At 42.5% G+C, this 23932-nt stretch overlaps 1 pseudogene; it reads right to left on the bottom strand.

Annotated features, from left to right (window-relative positions):
* Positions 1–5284: 5284 nt before the first annotated feature.
* Positions 5285–10338, bottom strand: LOC105498382 (sister chromatid cohesion protein PDS5 homolog A-like; annotated as a pseudogene).
* Between the last annotated feature and the right edge of the window lie 13594 nt (positions 10339–23932).

Genomic DNA, 23932 nt, shown 5'->3' on the forward strand with positions numbered 1-23932 from the left:
AGAAAAGTGGAATGCATGAACCCAACACTCAAGCAGCTACTGAAGAAATATTGCCAAGAAACTCATCTGAGATGAGATCAAGTCTTGCCTACGGTCCTCCTCTGAGTCCAGTGCACCACCACCAAACAAATTGGGTATTCACCCTACAAGATTTTGTTTGGTCGGCCACCCCCAAGTCATAAGTCAAATTAAAGGTGATCTCCAGTAACTAGAGGAATTAACCTTAAGAAAGCAAATACAGGCTTTAGAAATAGCCATGCAAAGTCTTCATAGTTAAGTACGTGAAAGCCTGACACCCATTTAAACCTAGAGACTCTGGTTAAGTTAAAAAGTAGAACCCAACTTCTCTAGGACCCATGTGGGATGGGCCCCATAATGTAACCTTGTCCACTCCCACTGTTGTTAAAGTTGCAGGTGTTGTGCCTTGGATCCACCACAGTCAGCTGAGACTGGCAGCTCTAGCCAAGTGAACCAGCCAGCAAGATCCAGGCCATTTGACCCGGCTGATCCTGCGACAAGACCCAGTTGCTGCTGAGGATGACAACCCTGCTTTGGTCACTCTGGAAGCTGACCAGTCTATGCACGGCTGAAGCTTGAAGAGACAGCAAGCCCTGCTCCAGTCACACTCCGGAAGCTGACTAGTCTACGCATGGCCAAAGCTTAAAGTCTCATCAAGCAAGCTAATGTGGTTAAAAATCTTAACACTAGTAGTTTTCCTTGCAATACTAACTGTTTTATTATTGTTCTGTTGTTGTGCTCAACCTCCTCCCCCAGGCAAGGACCTTTTCTGTCCTTGCTGGGTATGAATATGCTGTACATTGTTTTGCTGTTGTTACCCACACTTAACCATGCTAGAAAAAGCACCTATAGAAGGGTGTCCCCACTGTACACATACTACTTAGTCAAGGAACAGTATAACTAGAACTTTATTGTACCACATGTAGTATGAGTGTACAAGGACTCGCTTAAGAACTTGTACTTATAATCAGAGCACCTACTCAATTTGTGACCCAGCAAATAACCAGCCTTATGTCTGTTATGACCCCAAGGTTTTACCTGGTAAATGGTTTGAAATGTGTGCAAGGTCAAAAGAAGGTCCCCTCTTAAACCAAACCAAGGTCCCTCCTTTTTACTGAAGGCCTATTTCTCTATATTTTGATGCTTGTCAGGCAGCACACCAAGACTCACCCGTCTGTAGTCACCTGCCTTTGAAAAGATACTATACAAATGACCACAAATATGTATGCATGCCAAGAGTAACTCCACCTTGTTCCCCTGAGACCCCAGAGAAAGATTGTCAGTATTGCATATCGTGGCACCCTAAGTCAATTATGCTTACCAAAATACTGGTAAAACCAAATTATAAAACAAAAACCTGTAATCCTGTAAATTTCACCATTCTAAAGCCAGACTTACTCATGTAGACTGCAGGTTACCCCATACATGTCTACATACACACATACCCAGCAACCTACCTGTATGTTATCAAAAAAGGAACCTGGACCGGTCCAGCCCAGCAACAATTCCAAGTCTTTAAGTCATTCTATAAGCATGTAGACCAGAAGTTACCAGAGCCTCCTCCTTTAGCTGAAAACCTGTTTGCTCAGCTGGCTGAAAACGTTGCCAGCAGCCTAGGCAGTTTCCTTATGTTATGTTTGTAGAGGAGCTAACATAAGAGACCAACAGCCTTAGGAAGCAAAAGAGTTAATGCCACAATGTAATTTTATGCTGACTGACTCTTTCCCAGAAGCTACCTAAATTCAAGGGTCTGGCTCCTAAAAACGTCTGTTATCAAGAGATACTATGTTGCTTACTAGGGAAAAGTCTTTACAGACCTAGTAAGAGAACTAACTTGCTTGAGACAGCAATGTTACAATGAAACACTAAAAAAAACTTTATGGCAAGGCAGAGATGACTCCAAATCACCTTATCCAAATCCGTTTTCCCATTTCTCTTCTATAAACCCCACCTGGTATCAGCTTAAAGCTCCAAATACCTGGCAAGCATCCTCTGGTCTCTATTGGATCTGCGGACCACAGGCCTACTGACAATTGCCCACCAAATAGACAGAGGCCTATGTGCTTAGAACAATTAGACCGTCTTTCTTCCTACTCCCACTGCAACAAGGAGAAACATCAGGATATCCCGTCTATGATGAAGTTAGAAAAAGAAACAAAAAAGATTTAGATGTAAAGAAAGATATAAAAATAAGAGGTTGGAAATACACAAATTAGCCCCCTGAAAGAATAATTCAATACTATAAGCCAGCTACCTGGGCACAAGATAAGTCATGGAGATACTGCACTCCTATTTGCATGCTTAACCCCATCCTAAAGTTGCAGGTAGTACTTAAAATCATCACTAATGAAACAGCAAATGCATTGGATTTACTGGCCCAGCAAGCCAGAAAAATGAGGAATGCTATCTATCAGAATAGATTAGCTTTAGACTACCTCCTAGCCCAGGAAAGAAGAATATGTAGAAAGTTCAATCTAACTAATTGCTGCCTGGAAATCAATGACAATAGAAAGGCAATTATAAAAATAACTGCAAGAATGAGAAAATTAGCCCATGTTCCCATTCAAAGTTGGAAAGGGTGGTCTCCAGATTCTCTCTTTAGAAGGTGGTTTTCATTTTTGTTTTTTTCTTTTATTTATTTATTTTTTTAATGCTGCATTTCTTGGTTTTATTCAAAACAGTGCATATTTTTAGCATTTTATGGTAGGATTTTACACTTGTCATTTACACAAATTACAGGGTTCTGCTTCAAGTTTTTTTTTTTTTTTTTTAAATTCAGCCCATGTGCAGCACAAGAATATGCAAAACTGCTTTACATTATACACACTTTTTATCAAAGGAGAAAATTCCGGCTTGTAGTTTTAGACAAATACAAGAAGCTTCAAACTAGACACAAAGGGTTGACATTAATTCTCAAATATAAGTCTGCACTTTCGTGTTGTAGTTCTCTGAGCTATGAATACCAAATTCCTAAGGGATTTTTATGTTTTCCTTCAAAAAGGAAAACTAAGAAAATTCCCGTAAACAAGTCCCTCCCCATCAGCTTGATCTTTCTACAATCCTACTCTTGCTTCCCTTAGTGCCAGACACTTGCATCATGTTACAAAATTGGGGTGGGTCATTTATATCATACAAGGACCAGATCCTTTTAAGTAACTACTCTCCTGCAAAAATCTAAACAGGAATATATTGATGCAGATGGTTCTGCTACATTTTGTTTAATATGATGTAACACTTGGTAATCTAGTAAACCATGATGCTGGGCAGTTAATCAAAGGGAGGAAGAGACAAGGTCCCTATCAATGCACCTTTTGTTGGTGACACATTGGAAACCTTAGGAATCAAGTTGTCTGATGCTAAGAGAACTTTAAACTTTCTAAATAGAACACACCTATTGACTGCTTGAGGGACTTCTCTGATGCTTATGTACAGATACTCTTTTTCAGCAAGTTGGAGGCAGTATTTTATACTTTCTAAAGGGTTCTGAAGAGGCAATAAGGAAGAGTAGGGCTTTTTCTGCCCCTGTAAAGGTATCGTTTTCTATCATTGGTATCCATTGTTCCCTAAGCATCTTCTGATACCTAAATGTGTGTGTATATTCATATTTAAAATAATTACCCACCTTTCAGTCAATCAATACACAGCCAACTCTTGATTATCTATGAGAAATATAAATGACATTTACTCTCGAACTTCACTCTAACAGAATCATCCACCTTTGACACACTTTATTGTTTGTTTTACATCCCATATACACTACAGGCTATCAAGACCAAGTTACAACACAAGTGTTATTTGTGTCCTCTAACCCATGCTAGCAATGAAGTGAGCACACTCTGCTAGAGCTTTGCAGATGACCCTATAGTGGGCATTGGGGCAGGACAGAACTCTGGACATGAGAAAAGACAAATTTCAAGTTCCTCCAGAATCAGGTCTTACATGCCTTCATTATTTTGTTCTAAGTTTATGACTATCACAAAATTTAAAAACTGAGGTATAGTCACTATTTTATACAGATACAGGAGAGTTGACTGTAATCATGTTATGACTTTAGCTCTTTAACATGAAAAAATTCACCAGAAAGCATATGATAAAAAGATTAAAAAGACTGCCATGACATCTAGAAGCATTTATTTTAATCAAAAAACTTAAATATGATTATGTGTACACAAAAAGTGCACACATTACCTATGCTGAACAATGCCAAGAAACATAATACATTGATGCAACAGTTTTCTAAAATAAATGTAAAAATGAGCCCAGACCATCAGGCAAAAGCAAAACACTTATTTCCCAATAGCACAATGCTGAAAATTGATAGCAATCCTAAAACACCTCCAACTTTCCTTACAAAGCTGCCAAATTCCAACTATTTTTAAAAATTTGACTTTTTTTAACATTAATAAAAATCTGGTGACAAATATTATAAAACCAAATGCTGGATAGTCTTCACTCCTTTAACATTCCAAATATTCCAACATAATCACAGGAGTGAAAACCATTTTAAGGTGATATGCTTTATGAAACAAACAATAGTATGTACATTTATTGCAAATTATATTAAACTAAAATGAGGGGAAATCAAAATATGAACTGTTTACTACTTGCAAATCAATAATAATTTTAATTATTTTCTCACTCTGATAAAAATCAGAAAGCAACATTTATAAAATTGCCACCACATCACTTTTCATAGCAGGGAACCGAAATCTGTACATCTCATTTTTGCAGAAAAGTAGGCAGGCAGAAAGAATTACATATAAAAGTTTCCGAAAGGAAAAACAAAGAAATATTTAATCTGATCTCTTTTCTTTAAAAAAATTAATTCAGTAGACTTCTATTTTTTCCTTTGTAACATGTAAATTCCCGGCTCTAAAATGGATGAATTTTCAGTGTCAGTGTAAAGACATCTTGTTACTTTCTTCAAAATAAAAACTGCAGCGTGGGCCGGGCGCGGTGGCTCAAGCCTGTAATCCCAGCACTTTGGGAGGCCGAGACGGGCGGATCACGAGGTCAGGAGATCGAGACCATCCTGGCTAACACGGTGAAACCCCGTCTCTACTAAGAAATACAAAAAATAGCCGGGCGAGGTGGCAGCGCCTGTAGTCCCAGCTACTCCGGAGGCTGAGGCCGGAGAATGGCGTGAACCCGGGAGGCGGAGCTTGCAGTGAGCTGAGATCCGGCCACTGCACTCCAGCCCGGGCGACAGAGCGAGACTCCGTCTCAAAAAAAAAAAAAAAAAAAACAAAACAAAAAAAAAAAAACTGCAGCGTGGAAATTATGGTGTACTATGCATTTAAACTCCAGATAGGCAGGAACTGGAACCAAGTGTTAAGCAATTTGCTTAATTACTGACTTTTCATAAGAAAAGTCTAGGGGAAGGGGGAGAACAGAGTTGCTTTTAGCCTCTCTCTCAAGAGTTTCCGCTGTACATTTCCATCAGAGGACCCGTGGTCTGTGAAAAAGAAGTAGCAGTTTCTGTAGTTTTCAAGGCAGAGAGTGTGTGTTCTGAAGTGAGCTTCATTTTCTGTTCAGGGACATTTGTGATTTCAAGTTTTTGCAGAAACTGGAGCCTGCTTCTGTTTGGTCTTCATTTTCTCCCTTTGCAAATGCGTTTTTACCTTTGTAAGTCAATTTGTCTTTCTGCTGGTGCTGCCTTTTTGGCTACATCTTGCAGTTTGGGTGCTTTGGCATTACCTGCTTCCAAACCCCCAGGGCTCTCCTGACCCACTGCAGCTCTCTTCCTTCCCTTGTTAATAGGTTTATTTAGATCATTATTTTGGGTTGCATTGCCCGGAGATTCAGACTTGGGTCAACGTCCTCTCCGGGGTGTGGAAGGGGCAGGCGGTCCAAATTCATCTACTTTCTCATCTGTTTTTTGTTGGATATTCTCTGCACAAGCTGCTGTTACTGTTCTTTTCTTTCCTTGGTCACTGCTGATGTAGCAGTGGGTAGCCTGGGTAGCCTGATCAGAACTGATTTCCTTATTCTTTACTGGGTCAATATTCGTTACAGGTGTGACTGAAGTAATCTTCACAGGGTTCTCTTCATTTTCACTAACTCCAGTTTCTGCTGCCTCTGAACTCTGTTCCCGTGATCGATTTCCGGTTGAAGGGTTCAGCTCTGAATTTCCATTAACGTTGCTTCCAGTCTCAGTACCAGTGCTTCTAACACAGGGTTTCCTTCTCGTTGCTAATAAAGGTTTGTTTACTGCACCTAGCACTTTAGTAGGCTTTGGCTTTCCTGTTAACAGAAGTACTCTTGTCTCTTCTGAAATAGAACTCTTGTCATTACAGAAGTCCTTTTCAGGTTGTGTAAAAAATTTCATTGGGAGGACTGGGTCCTTTGGTGAATCTGCACTGCACAAAGCACTTTTACTATTTATAACACAGAGAACCACATCACACTGTATACAGTTTTTCATTTGTCTGGGATTCATCTGGAGACTGGGCATCTCTGGGTAACTTGATGTTCTCTGCCATCTTCTTCATAAAGGCATGGCTATTGTTTCCATTCTTTGTCATTAAAACTTCAAGCATGAACCATAGGCACTCTTTGATATGAAGCTGATCAGCGTCTTGTGATCTTGTAAAATCTGGATCATGGGCCAGCAGGTGAATCATGTATGGAACTACATATTCAGGCAACAGTGATAATAATTTCTCAGTGGCCATAGGGTTCTGCTCAATGTATTCCCTGTGTATACTGATATTTTTCGGTAAACACTGTCGTGCGTGTGCACTTCTCTCCTTCACAGGATCTTTGGCACACAAGGCAAATATCGCCATATATGGGATATATGCTCCAATGGAAGCAGTAACTTCACAAGTGCTTTATGCAGTTTCTGAGAAAATATCTGCCTTACTTGGTAACACTCATCATTAATAACAAGTGCACAGAGCTGAAACTGTTCTGGGGTAATAATTTCATGGTAACAAGGTTCCTGAGCAAGCTTCATTATGGCACTACCAGCAGCTAATTGCAAGCGAGACGTATCTGATTTTTTTTTTTTTTTGAGAGGGAGTCTGGCTCTGTCGCCCAGGCTGGAGTGCAGTGGCCGGATCTCAGCTCACTGCAAGCTCCGCCTCCCGGGTTCACGCCATTCTCCTGCCTCAGCCTCCCGAGTAGCTGGGACTGCAGGCGCCCGCCACCTCGCCTGGCTAGTTTTTGTATTTTTAGTAGAGACGGGGTTTCACCGTGTTAGCCAGGATGGTCTCGATATCCTGACCTAGTGACCCGCCCGTCTCGGCCTCCCAAAGTGCTGGGATTACAGGCTTGAGCCACCGCGCCCGACCGAGACATATCTGATTTACCGATCCTCTTTTGCTCTGTCAGGTCACCCTCACTAACCAACATCGCTGATAACCGAAGGGTTGAATTGGCAGATTTAGACTGGTTGTTTTTCATACCCAACAGCCACCTTACCAGAAGTTTAATTGCCTATACCTTTGCTAGTACTTCAGGGGAAACCTTTTGACATCTGGAGACCACAGTTTTCCATTATTTTCACCTAGTGACTTGTCATTCATTAGCTGATCTTTCACAATAAAATTTGCTACTACAGATTTCATTGGGGAAGCAAACTGATCTGGTGCTAACATAGAAATGTGGTCCAATGAAACTAATGGGATTATAAGTTGTTCTGGCACATCAGCATTCAGACTCCACTGAGTGGCTCAAAAATATGTGCAAGCTGGACTTCTTTATTTGTGAATATGGCATGTATACAGTGCACAGTCTGTTTTGCTTGGTGTGGAGTACCCTTCTTTGCTTTTTTTTTTTTTTTTTTTTTTTTTTTTGAGACAGAGTCTCGTTCTGTCATCCAGGCTGGAGTGCAGTGGTGCGATCTCGGCTCACCGCAAGCTCTAGCTCCCGGGTTCACGCCATTCTCCTGCCTCAGCCTCCTGAGTAGCTGGGACTACAGGCGCCCGCCAACCATGCCCGGCTAATTTTTTGTATTTTTCAGTAGAGACAGGGTTTCACCGTGTTAGCCAGGATGGTCTCGATCTCCTGACCTCGCGATCCACCCACTTCAGCCTTCCAAAGTGCCGGGATTACAGGCGTGAGCCACTGCGCCAGCCCCACTCTTCGCTTTTTGATGTAAAGTGGGAATTAAGGTTGACCGTATCTAGGGAAGGTCTGTTTCTACTTTGTGACCTGTATTTCTAAAAATTTGTACAGCAGCTTCTGCTACCTTGTCATCCTCCATTCTTAGGCACTGTAACAAAGACTCATATGTCTCTGCAGAGTGGAACGAGGTAGGATGTGTGAAAGATAGAACCTTAAGAAGTGCAAGTCCTGAAAGGATAGCTGTATCTGGACTTACACCCTCCTCTTCATCATCTGCTGTCCCCTCTATTCACTTATTCATCAGTTTCATTAGTGCACTCATGGCTTCTGAATCAATGTGCACAGGTGCAATTCTCTCCAACGGAAAATTTGACCTTCTCTAGAAAAGGATTTGTTAGTTGCTTAGGATTTGCAAGTTTCCAGGCTATTTCTCTCACACAATATCTGCTTGTTTGCAAGAACAGGTTGGGCTGATTAATAACTCCAATTGAGACCGAAGTTTCTCATCATCGCCGAGAACCTGGTTAAATTTCTTCACAAAATCTTGTGCTTTCCTGGGGTCAGGCAAATTCTTTGCTATGGTCATCAGTTTTCCGAACATGGCAGAACAGTTAGCCTCTGATGTAAGCTGCTTGTGCAAATCCAACAGTTCGCGTACATGACTCCGAAGCATGTTCTGACACTTCCACATCTCATTGAGAGCTTTTACAGCATTTCGATCCAAACTAGCATATAAGTAATATAAGCATTTTATTCTCTTTTCTGTTTCCAGGTTGTGGGGGACAAGATACTGAGCAAAGATTTTCTCTACCAACAGTTTGTCATCAATCCTGTTCTGATAATAAATATGCAAAGGTTTGTCCTTTATCCAGTTGACTTTCTCTGCAGCTTCCTTTCCTGCTTCACCATGAAGACAGTATTTCTTAAAAAGCTGAGCCAGACCCGTCTAGCTTCTTTTCTTACTTGCCACCATTTATCCAGTGTTCTTTCCCTTACAAAGCCAAGCAGCTGATCGTTGACTAAGGCCAGGTCTCTCTTGGCAGCTGTTATTAAAGTAACAATGACATCATGATGAATAGCTTCTTCTGGATCATGTGATCTAACCTTTATATATTCTGTGAGATCCTTCGCTAAATCTGGGTGATTCATTAAACAATGACTGGCAATTTTCACACTTTCTAATCTCACAGGAACATGAATGTCATTAAACCATCCAAGAAAACATTGCCAAAGAGAACAATTTTGTGTTGCCAAATCAGAATCTTTGGAGCCAAACAATTTAGCTAGGAGTCGAACAACAGCTAATCACTCTTCTCCATCATTGCTCTTTAGTTTGAATTCAAGCTGTGGCATGATGGAAATAATAAATGAGGATCTATAGCAAAAAGGTCCTGAATCAGATCAAATACATGTTCTGACAAATCACTTACTGATGATCTTCCCAGCACCAGGACTTGATTGAAAAAATTGGCAATGCATGCCTCAATAGTCTGGACTGTTCTTTCCAATAGCACTTTTGCAAGGTCAAAGGACTATTTAAGTACTTATGTGCAGGAATGAGGTTAATAAGAATGGAGTCCAATAACTCTTGAGTAACTCTGTCTCCTTCCATGATGATATAACTCATCAAATCTAGCACATGCATTTGTACCTTCTTATTGTGGCTATTGTTGATCACTGAGAAGAGAGTCCTAAAAAGCTGAATAAAAATTTCATTGCAATCTTCTAATTCAAAGCAGATGTTACATGATTTAACCCAAGCTAAATTCTCTAATAAATAAAAGTATCTATTAAACTGCAGACTCTTTATATCCTCCAAACCTTTTAATTGTCTGGTAATAAACAAAAATATGTCCTTAAGTTTATCATGGGAAGTATATGGACCTTCTGGGGCATAGATACAAAAGATATCAGCCTAACAACATGCTACAAGGAGACACACATCTTTATTGGGGTTCCTGAGGGAGAATTCAGATGCAAGATACAAGGCTAGTGGGGAGACACTGCTGTTTTTCATCTTTTGAGTCCTGAGCCATATCCATAAAGGTTTTCACTACCATCTTCAGGTGTTTGATCATCTCGTCGGTGGTGATCTTGTTGGTGATCTCTTTTACCCCCAGAGGGTAAGTGATCTCCCCGGCAGCACTCACGATGCCACAGAGGGCTGTGGCAGGCTTGGGCTGTGCGGTGAAGTCCATCCCGGGGCACAACTTTTGGTTCACAGTCCTCTACCGGCCTCTCCTCCTCATGCGGGCAGAAGGTGCATCTAGTGCCCCGGCCTCTGTCAGGTGGTTGCACCGCCGCCCATCGTCGGGATGCATACAAAGCCGTTCCGTGGGTCCCCCCCGCTGCCGCCTGCCCACCCGAGCACTGGTTTTCATTTTTCAGAAGCTTCAAGACTTTAATAAGAGAAGTTCTGGCCATACTAAGAAGTTGCCTAACACTCCATTGTCTCTTACCTCTCTTTGTTAGAAGCATTCAATCAACCATAAAGGCAATAGTAGCTAGGCAAACTACCACTCAGCTAATAGCTCTGCATAAATATCAACCTTTGTCTAAAGAAGAAAACTTGTCTCTTCATGCAGAATTAAGTAATAGTGATACCTTCTTTTAAACTTCTTTTAGAAAAGGCATCAAAGGAGAGAAAATGAGGCAGAAATTTAAAAATAAATATGCATTCATTCACTCCAAGAAAAGTAACAAGCGAGGCAAGGGTTAAAAAGAAAAGAACAAGTTTTCCTCTGCCTAGCAAGCTCACTTCAAGGACAGTTACAAGATAACGCTGTTTGAGAAGCAATGGGCTCCAGACACCCCTCCCCTCCAGAGCAAGGTTAAAAGAAAAAAAAAAAAAGAAAGACAAATTTCTTTACTGTTACTCCTGTCCCTGGCTTCTTAAGCATGACTATGTTTTACAAATGCCTGTATTTAGCCAGTTCTTGTTTTTCTTTCAATGCAGCTACAAGGCCACCAGCTATGCAAGGTCACAAGTTATGCTATGCTATAGATTATGTGACCTATCATATAATTAACTGCCTCTGTTTTGCTTTTGTAAGCCTGCTAATAAAAACCCCACTCGGTCTTTGTTCAATGCTCATCTTTTTAGATGTGAATCCACCAAGCGGGTGCGTACCTTAAATAAACAATCCTCCTGTTCTCCATATCAGTCTCTCAGGTCCTAAATTTCCCACAACAGTAGCATGAAGTTTCAGCAACCACCAAGGCTTTTAGCCATGCCCTAACATTCTGTAAGTCTCTGTTGCTTCAATTCCTTCATTGGTAAACTTGGGATTGTTTGGATCTTTGGATGAAATAATGGATGTAACATTAAAAAATGTTTAGTAGGTAGGCCAGGTGCAGTGGCTCACATCCATAATCCCAGCACTTTGGGAGGCCAAGAGCAGTGGATCGCTTGAGGTCAGGAGTTGGAGACCAGCCTGACTAACATGGTGAAACCCCATCTCTACTAAAAACTACAGAAATTAGCCGGGTGTGGTGCCTCATGCCTGTACTCCCAGGTACTCAGGAGGTTGAGGCATGAAAATCACTTGAACCCAGGAGGTTGAGGTTACAGTGAGCTGAGATCGTGCCACTGCACTCCAGCCTGGGTGACAGAGTGAGGCTGTGTCTAAAAAAAAAAAGTTAGTAGGTAGTAAGTACACACTCATTGTTGCCTATAAGTATATGTACAAAGCTCATGACTAGTTCCTCTTCCTTGGTAACTACCCCTCCTTCATCTCATCCACAGAGTGCTACATGCCCCCATGTTATTGCATTGCAGCCTCATCTCTTGACTACAGTTGTTTCACCTGGGACTAAGTATTCTTTGAGACCCTAGGTCCAATTTCCCTTTGTAGGCCTTTATTATTTTTTTTCCTCTTAAGACATAATTGGGGCCAGGCCTGGTGGCTCACACCTGTAATCCCAGCACTTCAGGAGGCTGAGGTGGGTAGATCACTTGAGGTCTGCAGTTTGAGACCAGCCTGGCCAACAGAGCAAAACTCCACCTCTACCAAAAATACAAAAAATTAGCCAGGCCTGACGATGTGCACCTGCAATATCAGCTACTGGGGAGGCTGAGGCATGAGAATTGCTTGAATCCAGGAGGCGGAGGTTGTAGTGAGCCAAGATCTGCCACTGCACTCCAGCCCTGGGTGACAGGGCGAGACCGTGTCTCAAAACAAACAAACGAACAAAACAAAAACCCTGACATAATTGGGATTAGCTAATTAGCAAATTAGTAACTTATTATTACTTTTTCACCAAAGTAAATTGCTTTAAAATCTCTATACATTTTCTCCTAGAGATAAAAGACACATTTATCTGACTAGGCTTTAGCTGGTTCAATCAGCTATGACTGATGAGATGGGTCAGAGAGTCATGGAAGATTAAAAACTGCTTTATTTTGGCCTGGCGCAGTGGCTCACGCCTGTAATCCCAGCACTTTGTGAGGCCGAGGTGGGCAGATCACGAGGTCAGGAGATCGAGACCATCCTGGCTAACACTGTGAAACTCCGTCTTTACTAAAAAATACAAAAAATTAGCCAGGTGTGGTGGTGGGCACCTGTAGTCCCAGCTACTCGGGAGGCTGAGGCAGGAGAATGGCGTGAACACAGGAGGCAGAGCTTGCAGTGAGCTGAGATCACGCCACTGCACTCCAGCCTGGGTGACAGAGCAAGACTCTGTCTCAAAAAATAAATAAATAAATAAATAAATAAACAAACAAACAAACCGCCTTATTTTATTGTTTAGGGATGAAAGGGAAATTTCTTGAAGAGGGAGGGAGTGTTGTTGTGTGCCAACCAGGCAACCCAAAAGTATCTAATACAAACTTGTAAGTTAAACAAATGATCTCTAAGATAAATTATTGATATTCTACAGCAGGACAGTCCTATAGAACGTTCTGTGAGGATGCAAATGCCCTCTGTCTGTACTATCCAATATGGTAGCCACTAGACATCCATGCTTTTCAGTACTTGAAATGTCACTAGTGCAACTGAAGAAATAAAATTAGTTTTAAATGAGTTAAAACAATTTAAATTTAAAAATCCATGTGTGGCTAGCAGTTAGTGGGCAGCACAAGTTTAGAATTATTCTCGAACCATTATAGAACAGAATTATTATATCATGCTTATTTAAAACTTCAGAACCTGGAATCAATCCTGGGTACAAATTTGGTCTTTGCCATTAATTATCTGAATAAATGCAAATAAGCTGGGCCGGGTGTGGTGGCTCACGCCTGTAATCCCAGCACTTTGGGAGGCTGAGGTGGGTGGATCACCAGGTCAGGAGTTCGAAACCAACTTGCCCAATATATAGTGAAACCCTGTCTCTACTAAAAATACAAAAATTAGCTGGGCATGGTGGCGTGTACCTGTAATCCCAGCTACTTGGGAGGCTGAGGCAAGATAATCACTTGAACCCAGGAGGCAGATGTTGCAGTGAGCCAAGATCATGCCATTGCTCTCCAACCTGCACAAGAGCTAAACATCATCTCAAAAAAAAAAAAACAAAAAAACAAGTAAGCTACTTTAACTATCCAAGCCACTGTTGTTGTTGTTTTTTTTAACAAAAAAATAGAAAAAATAATCCCTATTTTACAGGATAGTTTTACTCAAAATGTAGTTTGGACATCAGTACCCATCAAAGAACTATTTGTTACTGATCAGAAGTTAAGAATAAGTACTGAGAAACTTTCATAGAAATTTAACAGAGGAATTTTATGTATTTTCTTTTTTTTTTTTTTCCTTGAGACGGAGTCTGGCTCTGTCGCCCAGGCTGGAGTCCAGTAGCCGGATCTCGGCTCACTGCAAGCTCCGCCTCCCGGGTTTACGCCCTTCTCCTGCCTCAGCCTCCCGAGTAGCTGGGACTACAGGCGCCCGCCACCTCGCCCGGCTAGTTTTTTTGTATTTTTTAGTAGAGACGGGGTTTCACCGTGTTAGCCAGGATGGTCCCGATCTCCTGACTTCATGATCCGCCCGTCTCGGCCTCCCAAAGTGCTGGGATTACAGGCTTGAGCCACCGCACCCGGCCTGTATTTTCAATCTAATTCAATTTTGGGACCTGGGTGCAGTGGCTCACGCCTGTAATCCCAGCACTTTGGGAGGCCGAGGTGGCTGGATCACCTGAGGTCAAGGAGTTCGAGACCAACCTGGACAACATATAGTGAAACCCCATCTCTACTAAAAATACAAAAATTAGCTGGGTGTGGTGGCACACACCTGTAGTCCCAGCTACTTGGGAGGCTGAGGCAAGAGAATCACTTGAACCCGGGAGGCGGAGGTTGTAGTTAGCTGAGATTGTGCCCCTGCACTCCAGCCTAGGCGACAGTGCAAGACTCTGTCTCAAAAAAAAAAAAAAAAAAAAGCAAGTCAATCTAGTACAATTTTGTATAACATTTAAGTTTTTCATTTTCCTAGACAAAAAAAAAAAAAAAGGCTTCAGTGAAGATAACAGTAAAGAGATGCTGAAGTAACATAAGCTGGATGTTAAAAAAAAAAAAAAAAAATAGGTACAGGCAGCTTACACCTGTGATTCCAGCACTTCGGGAGGCCAAGGTGGGCGGATCACCTGAGATCAGAAGTTCGAGACCAGCCTGTCCAACATGACGAAACCCCGTCTCTACTAAAAATACAAAACAAATTTAGCTAGGCATGGTGGCGAGCACCTGTAATCCCAGCCACTCCTGAGGCTGAGGCTAGAGAATTCCTTGAACCCGGGAGGCAGAGGTTGCAGTGAACCAAGATCAAGCTGCTGCACTCCAGCCTGGGTGACAAGAGTGAAACTCTCTCTCTCAAAAAAAAAAAAAAAGGTACAGCAAAACAACACATACAATAAATAACCATAGCATCAAACTGAAATTATGTTCAAAATGAAATAATCCTTGTACAGCATACAATAGAGCATCAAAAGAAACAACAGCACATATCTAGGACTTCTTGAAAATTCAGAAATAAAGAATAACAGAAAATGCTTGTTAGGCTGGGCCTGGTGGCTCAAGCCTGTATCCCAGCACTTTGGAAGGCCAAGGCAGGTGGATTATCTGAGGTCAGGAGTTTGAGACCAGCCTGGCCAATATGGTGAAACCCCATCTCTACTAAAAATACAAAAATTAGCCAGGCGTGGTGGTGGGCACCTGTAGTCCCAGTTACTCTGGAGGCTCAGGCACAAGAATTGCCTGAACCTGGGAGGCCGAGGCTACAGTGAGCCGATATCATGCCACTGCACTCCAGCCTGGGAGACATAGCCAGACCTGTCTGGAAAAAAAAAAAAAGCCCGGTGCAGTAGCTCATGCCTGTAATCCCAGCACTTTGGGAAGCTGAGGCAGGTGGAACATCTGAGGTCATGAGTTAAGACTAGACTGGCCAACATGATGAAACTTTGTCTCTGCTAAAATTAGCCGGGCATGGTGGCACATGCCTGTAGTCCCAGCCACTTGGGAGGCTGAGGCAGGAGAATCCCTTGAACCCGGGAGGTGGAGGTTGCAGTGAGCCAAGATTGCACCATTGCACTCCAGCCTGGGCGACAGAGGGAGACTCTGTCTCAAACAAAAAAAAAAGAAAAAAGAAAAAAAGATGAAGAAGAAAATACTTGTTAGAATGAAAGCATACTTGGAAAAGATGGTGTTAAAAAATTAGATGGGGGCTGGGTGCAGTGGCTTATGCCTGTAATCCCAGCACTTTGGGAGGCTGAGGCAGGCAGATCACTTAAGGTCAGGATTTTGAGACCAGCCTGGCCAACATGGTGAAACCCCGTCTCTACTAAAAATACAAAAGTTCGCCTGGTGTGATGGCACACACCTGTAATCCAGGTACTTGGGAGGCTGAGACAGGAGAATCCCTTGAACCTGGGAGGCAGGGTTTGCAGTGAACAGAGATTGGGCAACTGCACTCTAGCCTGGGTGACACAGTGAGACTCCGTCTCAAAAACAGACAAACAAAAAAACAGCTAGATATGGCTTAAATATTAGAGACTGATTCGTCAAACTGAAGCTATACACACGTTGCAATATATTTTGTTTAATATAAATCTGGATGATTAAGTTTCTTCTTCTTTTCCTTCCCCTTTTCTTTCTGTTCTCCTTCCCCTTCCTCTTATATTATCTGTGGTTAAGAGATAATTAGAAAAACTTTAAGAACTAACAATAATTGCCCTATATTGTGTGCATATATATGTGTGTGTATATGAATGCACATGCAGAAGAATAGTTTAAAATGTCTAATAAATATTCTAACGGATAGATCCCATCATTAGTAATATTCCTAATTCCTATTCCATAAGATGAAACATTAAAAATATTCTGCTTTTAATTTTCTGTTTTCAGTGTACAGACTCTAAAGTGAAATGCTTCCTCAAAATATAAGAATCAGAGAAATAAACAAAGTTATTTGAAAGTTGAAATTTGAAATGAACACATAGTGAATTGGAATAGAGATCTGCAAAATCATCTAAAGAGACATAATGGTGGCCGGGCGCGGTGGCTCAAGCCTGTAATCCCAGCACTTTGGGAGGCCAAGATGGGCGGATTACGAGGTAAGGAGATCGAGACCATCCTGGCTAACACGGTGAAACTCCGTCTCTACTAAAAAAAAAAAAATACAAAAAACTAGCCGGGCGAGGTTGCGGGCGCCTGTAGACCCAGCTACTCGGGAGGCTGAGGCAGGAGAATGGCGTAAACCTGGGAGGCGGAGTTTGCAGTGAGCTGAGATCGGGCCACTGCACTCCAGCCTGGGCGACAGAGCGAGACTCCCTCTCAAAAAAAAAAAAAAAAACAAAAGACATAATGGCTTGCTGGGACCAACTTGGCAATAACCACAATGAATGTTCTAATATAACAAAAAGAAAAAGCTGACCAGCAGATGCATATGAGATCGGGGAATGGGATGTTATTCATCCAGGAATGCAAAGAAAAAGGGGTCACAGAGACCCAAGTTGTCATTGGCCATCTGGCAAGGTATGGTTGGTGAAGAGGGGGATGGTGCTCCTCAGGTTTTGTGAATCTTCATCTGAGTCACAGAAATTTCATTCCCATGGAACAGGGCACATCAGGCTTTCAAAATGCAATGCCATTAAACATTTTAATGAAACAACTGACTGCCCTTATTCTGTGTCCCATGTTCACCAAGCAGCCTTCTGCTTATTTGGCTTTGCATGCAGTTCATCTACAGGGATGTGCTGATGAGTGATTCTAGTCCACTCAACCATTAATTTTAGATTGGAATTCTGACGTATTAGTCTTTTATTCTTGCCTATCTCGAGCCCATCCCTGGAAAATGGACCCATTGTTAATGTGCTGACAAAATTAGATTTCTTTACTTGTTACACTAAGGACTGGCTTGTGGAAAATGGTAAGTCCATTGTAGTAAGGGCCACCATATAAGGCTCTTGACTGTCAATCACTATTCTCCAAACAATAGCCTTTTGCATTCCCCGAGCCAAATGTTCATAACAAGTCAAGGATCCACATTAGGTTTTGATTTTAGCAACAGGATGCCCTCATTAACTGTATGATCGCTTGACTTAGTTTTCTGCTCTTGATCATGCCTCAAAATGACCCAGATAATACCACTTTGGAAGCTGCAAAAGTAGAGTGTGATGAACACTTAAATGATGCGCTAATCCTAATAACTAAATCAAGATGTAGTTTAGGTTATAGATGATGTCGAAACCAAACTTTGCAATATGAATGACAGGAGAGAACTTTACTCCAAGTAGTGATTTCTAATCTACACATTATAGGATGGTAGGACTTTATGATTTCATCTAAATACTGATTATAAAATGGCTTCACATTAAAAGTAAAATTATAGCTGCCTCAAGAATATGAAATAAACCATCCCATTATTAATTAATTAATTCCTAGCAAATATTTATTGAGGGTCTATTAGTCCAAGACACTAAGCAGGGGCCAGGGATGTTAGGGTGAATAAGACACAGTCTGCCTGTTTTTGACACTTATATTGTAATGGGAGATACAGAGAAGAAGGTCAGCAATTATAATATATGAATAAGTGATAAATGACAGTGAAAGTAATGAATATTCTGGGCCGGGAGCAGTGGCTAACACCTGTAATCCCACCACTTTGGGAGGCTGAGGCGAATGGATTATCTGAGGTCAAGATTTTGAGACCAGCCTGGCCAACATGGTGAAACCCCGTCTCTACTAAAAATACAAAAAGTTAGCCAGGCGTGGAGCCAGGTACCTGTAATCCCAGCTACTCGGGAGACTGAGGCAAGAGAATCGCTTGAACCTGGGAGGCGGAGGTTGCAGTGAGCTGAGGTCGCGCCATTGCACTCCAGCCTGGGCAACAACAGCAAGACTCCATCTCAAAAAAAAAAAAAAAAAAAAGAGAAGAAAAAGAAAGCAATGAATATGCTGGAAATACATAGAAGTACTTAACCTAGACACAAACAAGGTGCCAGAGAAGATATTGACAATTAAGGTGACTCAATGAGAAGAGGAAGAGAAACAGAGCAGAGTACAGGCACAGGCTTGGAGATCTGAGGAATAAATGTGAATGACCAAACTATAGTGTACAAACTGGAAGTGGCAAGATTAGAGACGTAAATAAGGTCAGCAAAACTGTGAAGGCATTTGTAATCCATGTTAGATTCTTTAGATTTTGTCTAGAGCTCTATTGAAAACTTAAAAAATTTATTATAAATATTTCACAGACACAAAATGCATAGTAATATTAAAAATCTGCATATACATTATCATGCACGTCCGTGTGAAGAGACCACCAAACAGGCTTTGTGTGAGCAATAAAGCTGTTTATTTCACCTGGGTGCAGGTGGGCTGAGTCCGAAAAGATAGTCAGCGAAGGGAGATAGGGGTGGGGCCGTTTTATAGGATTTGGGTAGGTAGAGGAAAATTAGAATCAAAGGGGGTTGTTCTCTGGCGGGCAGGGGCGGGAGTCACAAGGTGCACAGTGGGGGAGCTTCTGAACCAGGAGAAGGAATTTCACAAGGTTGATCGCTCAGTTAAGGTGGGGCAGGAACAAATCACAATGGTGGGATGTCAGCAGTTAAGGCAGGAACCGGCCATTTTCACTTCTTTTGTGATTCTTTGCCTGCTTCAGGCCATCTGGATGTATACATGCAGGTCACAGGGGATATGATCGCTTAGCTTGGGCTTAGAGGCCTGACATTCCTGTCTTCTTATATTAATAAGAAAAATAACATAAAATAGTATTGAAGTGTTGGGGCAGCAAAAATTTTTGGGGGGTGATATGGAGAGATAATGGGCGATGTTTCTCAGGGCTGCTCCGAGAGGAACTGGGGTGGCGTGGGAACCTAGAATGGGAGAGATTAAGCTGAAGGAAGATTTTGTAGTAAGGGGTGATATTGTGGGGTTGTTAGAAGGAGCATTTGTCATATAGAATGATTGGTGATGGTCTGGATACAGTTTTGGATGAGTTGAGAAACTAAACGAAAGACACAAGGTCCGAATAAGAGAAGGAGAAAAACAGGTATAAAAGGACTAAGAATTGGGAGGACCCAGGAAGTCCAACTAGAGCGTGCCCAAGGGGGTTCAGCATAATTACTTGCTTGGTTGGCAAGTTTTTTGGCTCTATTCTTAAGTTTTTTATGTTGTCATATACCAGGCCAGATTGATTTAGGTAAAAACACTTTTGATTTAAAAATATACAGAGTCCCCTTTTTGTTAGCAGTAAGTCGAGGCCTCAGCAATTTTGGAGGAAAGAGAAATGCAAAGGCAGCAATTGTTTGTTAAAGGAAGATTAGGAACGGCTAGGAGAGAGTGAGTGAGATAGTTAGTGTGGTGGAGATAACTGGGGAGAGGTAGAGGGTGGCATAAGAACTGGAATGAGAATAAGAGTGAGTGTAAAAGTAAAGAGTACGACTTCATCAGGATGAAAGTATTGGAGGGTACTTTGTTGAAAGTACCCTGTCAGCAAAGATTATCTATTCACTTTAAGAGAGACTTAAGGATGGCAGTTTGAGTTAAAACCAGGAGATATCAGTTATGATGGTTTGAAGGAAAAGTGTAAACTGGAGTGTAAACAAGGGCAGGGTATTTACGAGTAGTTGAGAATGGTGAATAGGAGTATGACTATACAGAAGATAGTAGGGATGACAAGTTTTGGGGGCACAGTCCAAGTTGGGCTGGTGTCTGGAATGAGACTGGGGCCTAATAAAAAGGAGCGTCCATACAGGAGCTCAAATGGGCTGTACCCTGTAGCATCCCGAGGACAGGCCTGAATTCTGAGAAGGACAAGTGGTAAAAGTACTGTCCAGTCCTTTTTAAGTTGGAGGCTGAACATGGTGAAGTGTGTTTTTAAAAGACCATTAGTCTGTTTTACTTTTCCTGAAGACTGAGGATGGTAAGGGGTATGAAGGTTCCACTGAATACCAAGAGCCCGAGAAACTGCTTGGGTGATTTGACTAGTAAAGGCCAGTCCATTATCAGACTGTATAGCGGTGGGAAGGCCAAACCGAGGAATTATGTCTGACAGAAGGGAAGAAATGACTGTGGTGGCCTTGTCAGACCCCGTGGGAAAGGCCTCTACCCATTCAGGGAAAGTGTCTACCCAGACCAAGAGGTATTTTAGTTTCCTGACTCGGGGCATGTGAGTAAAGTCAATTTGGTAGTCCTGGGCAGGGGCCAATCCCAGAGCTTGCTGTGTAGGGAAGGGAGGGGGCCTGAGAAATCCCCAAGGAGTGGTAGAATAGTAGATGGAACACTGAGAAGTGATTTGTTGAGGATAGATTTTATGATGGAAAGGAAATGAGAGGTTTTAAGAGATGGGCTAGTGGCTTGTAACCTACATGGAAGAGGTTATGAAATGACGACAGAATAGAATGGGCCTGTGAGACTGGAAGGAGATATTTTCCTTGGTCCATGAACCATTTGCCTTGTGTGGAAAGAGATTGATAGGTGGAAGTTTCAGTGGGAGAGTAAGGGGGAGTGACCAATGAGAAGGAGAAAAACTGGCCATGAGGGACAGAAGTTGGAATGCTAGCTACTTCTTTAATTACCTTATCAGTATAAGCGTTGCCCTGAGCGATGGGATCTGACGCCTTTGATGGCCCTTGCTGTGAATGACTCTAGCTTCCTTCAAAAGTAAAGCAGCCTTGAGAAGAGTTTTTATTAAAGAGATATTAATGATGGAGGACCTTGTGTAGTGAGGAAACCTCTTTTTACCCATGTAACAGCAAGGTGGTACAGGATATGGAAGGCATATTTAGAGTCAGTATAAATACTGACGCATAGTATCTTTGCAAGAGTGAGGGCCCGAGTTAAGGCTTGCTGAGAGGTAGTGGAGGGGGGCAGAGTGGTAGCCTCAATTATAGATGTGGAAGATACTATAGCATAGCCTGCCTTTGCTGGTGAGTGGCTATCAGGCCTGGTGGAACTGCCATCGATAAACCAAGTGTGATCAGGGTGAGGAACAGGAAAGAAGGAAATATGGGGAAATAGAGTGAATGTCAGGTGGATTAGAGAGATACAGTCATGGGGGTCAGGTCTGGTATCCGGAATAATGTGGGGGCCAGGCAAAAGCAGTAAGGTCAAGTTGCTGGAAAGAAAGGCTACAGGGTGCGGTCTTGGCTCTTGTGTAAGAATTCTGACTGCACAGCCCTGCGCTTCAGCTATGTGTAATGAAAAAAGGGTTGGGATGAGTTAGGGAGAGCTAGTGTGAGAGCAGATTTTAGGGTTGTTTTTTAAGGAATAGAGAGGGGAGTGGGGAAAGGATTTAGGATTTATGGGGTCAGCTAGGTTTTTTGTGTGTGAGTTTATATAATGGTTTTATTAGGATGGCAAAACCAGGTATCCAAAGGTGAAAGTATCCAATCATGCTCAGGAAGGAAACGAGTTGTTGTTTTGTAGAAGGGGTTGGGGTTTGAGAGATCAGACAGACACGATCGACAGGGAGAGCATTTGTGTTTTCATGAAGAATTATACCAAGATAGGTAATGGATGAAGAAGAAATTTGGGCTTGACTGAAGTAACGGGGGCTGTCTGTGAAGCTTCATGGCAGCACAGCCCAGGTAAGTTGCTGAGGCTGATAGGTGTCAGGGTCAGTCCAAGTGAAAGCGAAGGGAGGCTGGGATGAAGGGTGCAAAGGAATAGTAAAGAAAGCATGTTTGAGATCCAGAACAGAATAATGGGTTGTGGAGGAAGGTATTGAGGATAGGAGAGTATATGGGTTTGGCACCACAGGGTGGATAGGCAAAACAATTTGGTTGATACGGCGCAGATCCTGAACTAAATTGTAAGACTTGTCTGGTTTTTGGACAGGTAAAATGTGGGAATTGTAAGGAGAGTTCATAGACTTTAAAAGACCATGCTGTAACAGGCAAGTGATAATGGGCTTTAATCCTTTTAAAGTGTGCTGTGGGATGGGATATTGGCATTGAGTGGGGTAAGGGTGATTAGGTTTTAATGGGATGGTAAGGGGTGCATGATGGGTCACCAAGGAGGGAGTAGAGGTTTCCCATACATGTGGATTAAGGTGGGGAGATACAAGGGGAGGATGTGAAGGAGGCTTTGAACTGGGGAAAAAGGCGGCAATGAGGTGTGGTTGTAGCCCAGGAATAGTCAGGGAAGCAGATCATTTAATTAAAATGTCTCGACCTAATAAGGGAGCTGGGCAGGTGGGGATAACTAAAAAGGAGTGCATGAAAGAATGTTGTCCAAGTTGGCATCAGAGTTGGGGAGTTTTAAGAGGTTTAGAAGCCTGGCCATCAATACCCACAACAGTTATGGAGGCAAGGGAAACAGGCCCTTGAAGAGAAGGTAATGTGGAGTGGGTAGCCTCCGTATCGATTAAGAAGGGGACGTACTTACCCTCCATTGTAAGAGTTACCCAAAGCATCTATGATGGTCCAGGAGGCTTCTGAGGTGATCGGGTCACATCAGTTTCACATCACTAAGCTGAGAAGATCTGGGAAGGAGTCAGAGACCCTTGGGCCAGAGTTCCAGGGGCTCTGGGAGTGGCTGTGGGGGAGTTGGACAGTCTGATTTCCATTGGGGTCCCACACAGATGGGACATGGCTTAGGAGGAAACCCGAGCAGCGGGCATTCCTTGGCCCAGTGGCCACTTTACTGGCACTTGAAGCAAGATTCTGATGGAGGAGATCCTGTAGGAATGCTTGACTGCGGCAGCTTAGGCATTTTGAAGTTCTTGTGTGCTGGAGATGTGGCTGGGGTTTCTCTCACAATAGAGGCAAGGAATTGTAACTCAGAAATATGTTGCTACTTGGCTCCCTCTATTATTGTACACCTTGCAGGTGAGGTTAATTAAGTCCTGTTGTGGGGTTTGAGGGCCAGAATCTAATTTTTGGAGCTTTATTTAATGTTGGGAGCAGACAGAGTAATAAAATGCATATTGAGAATAAGACAGCCTTCTGACCTTTCAGGGTCTCGGACTATAAAGTGTCTCAGGGTTGCTGCCAAACAAGCCATGAACTGGGCTGGGTTTTTATATTTGATGAAAAAGAGCCTAAATGCTAACTGATTTGGGAGAGGTCGGATAAAGAAAAAGGAGCATTAACCTTGACTATGTCTTTAGCTCCAGCCACCTCTTTAAGAGGAAATTGTTGGGCAGGTTGGGAAGGGCTAGTCACGGAACAAAACTGTAAGCCGGACCTGGTGTGAGGAGGTGAGGTGATAGAAGGATTATAGGGTGGGGGAGTGGAGGCTGAGGAAGAATTGGAGCTTGATTCAGCCTGGTGGGGAGTGACCTGAAGAGGAGCAGTCTGGGGAGGAGGGGAGAGGTCAGATGGGTTGGTAGAAAAGGAAGATTGAAAAGACACAGTGACACTTGGGGTTGGGACTGAGGGGACAGGCGGGAGGGAAAGAAGGAGGATTTCAGATGAGTTGCAT

This window comes from Macaca nemestrina, chromosome 1 (genome assembly GCF_043159975.1).
Source record: "Macaca nemestrina isolate mMacNem1 chromosome 1, mMacNem.hap1, whole genome shotgun sequence".
NCBI lineage: Eukaryota > Metazoa > Chordata > Mammalia > Primates > Cercopithecidae > Macaca > Macaca nemestrina.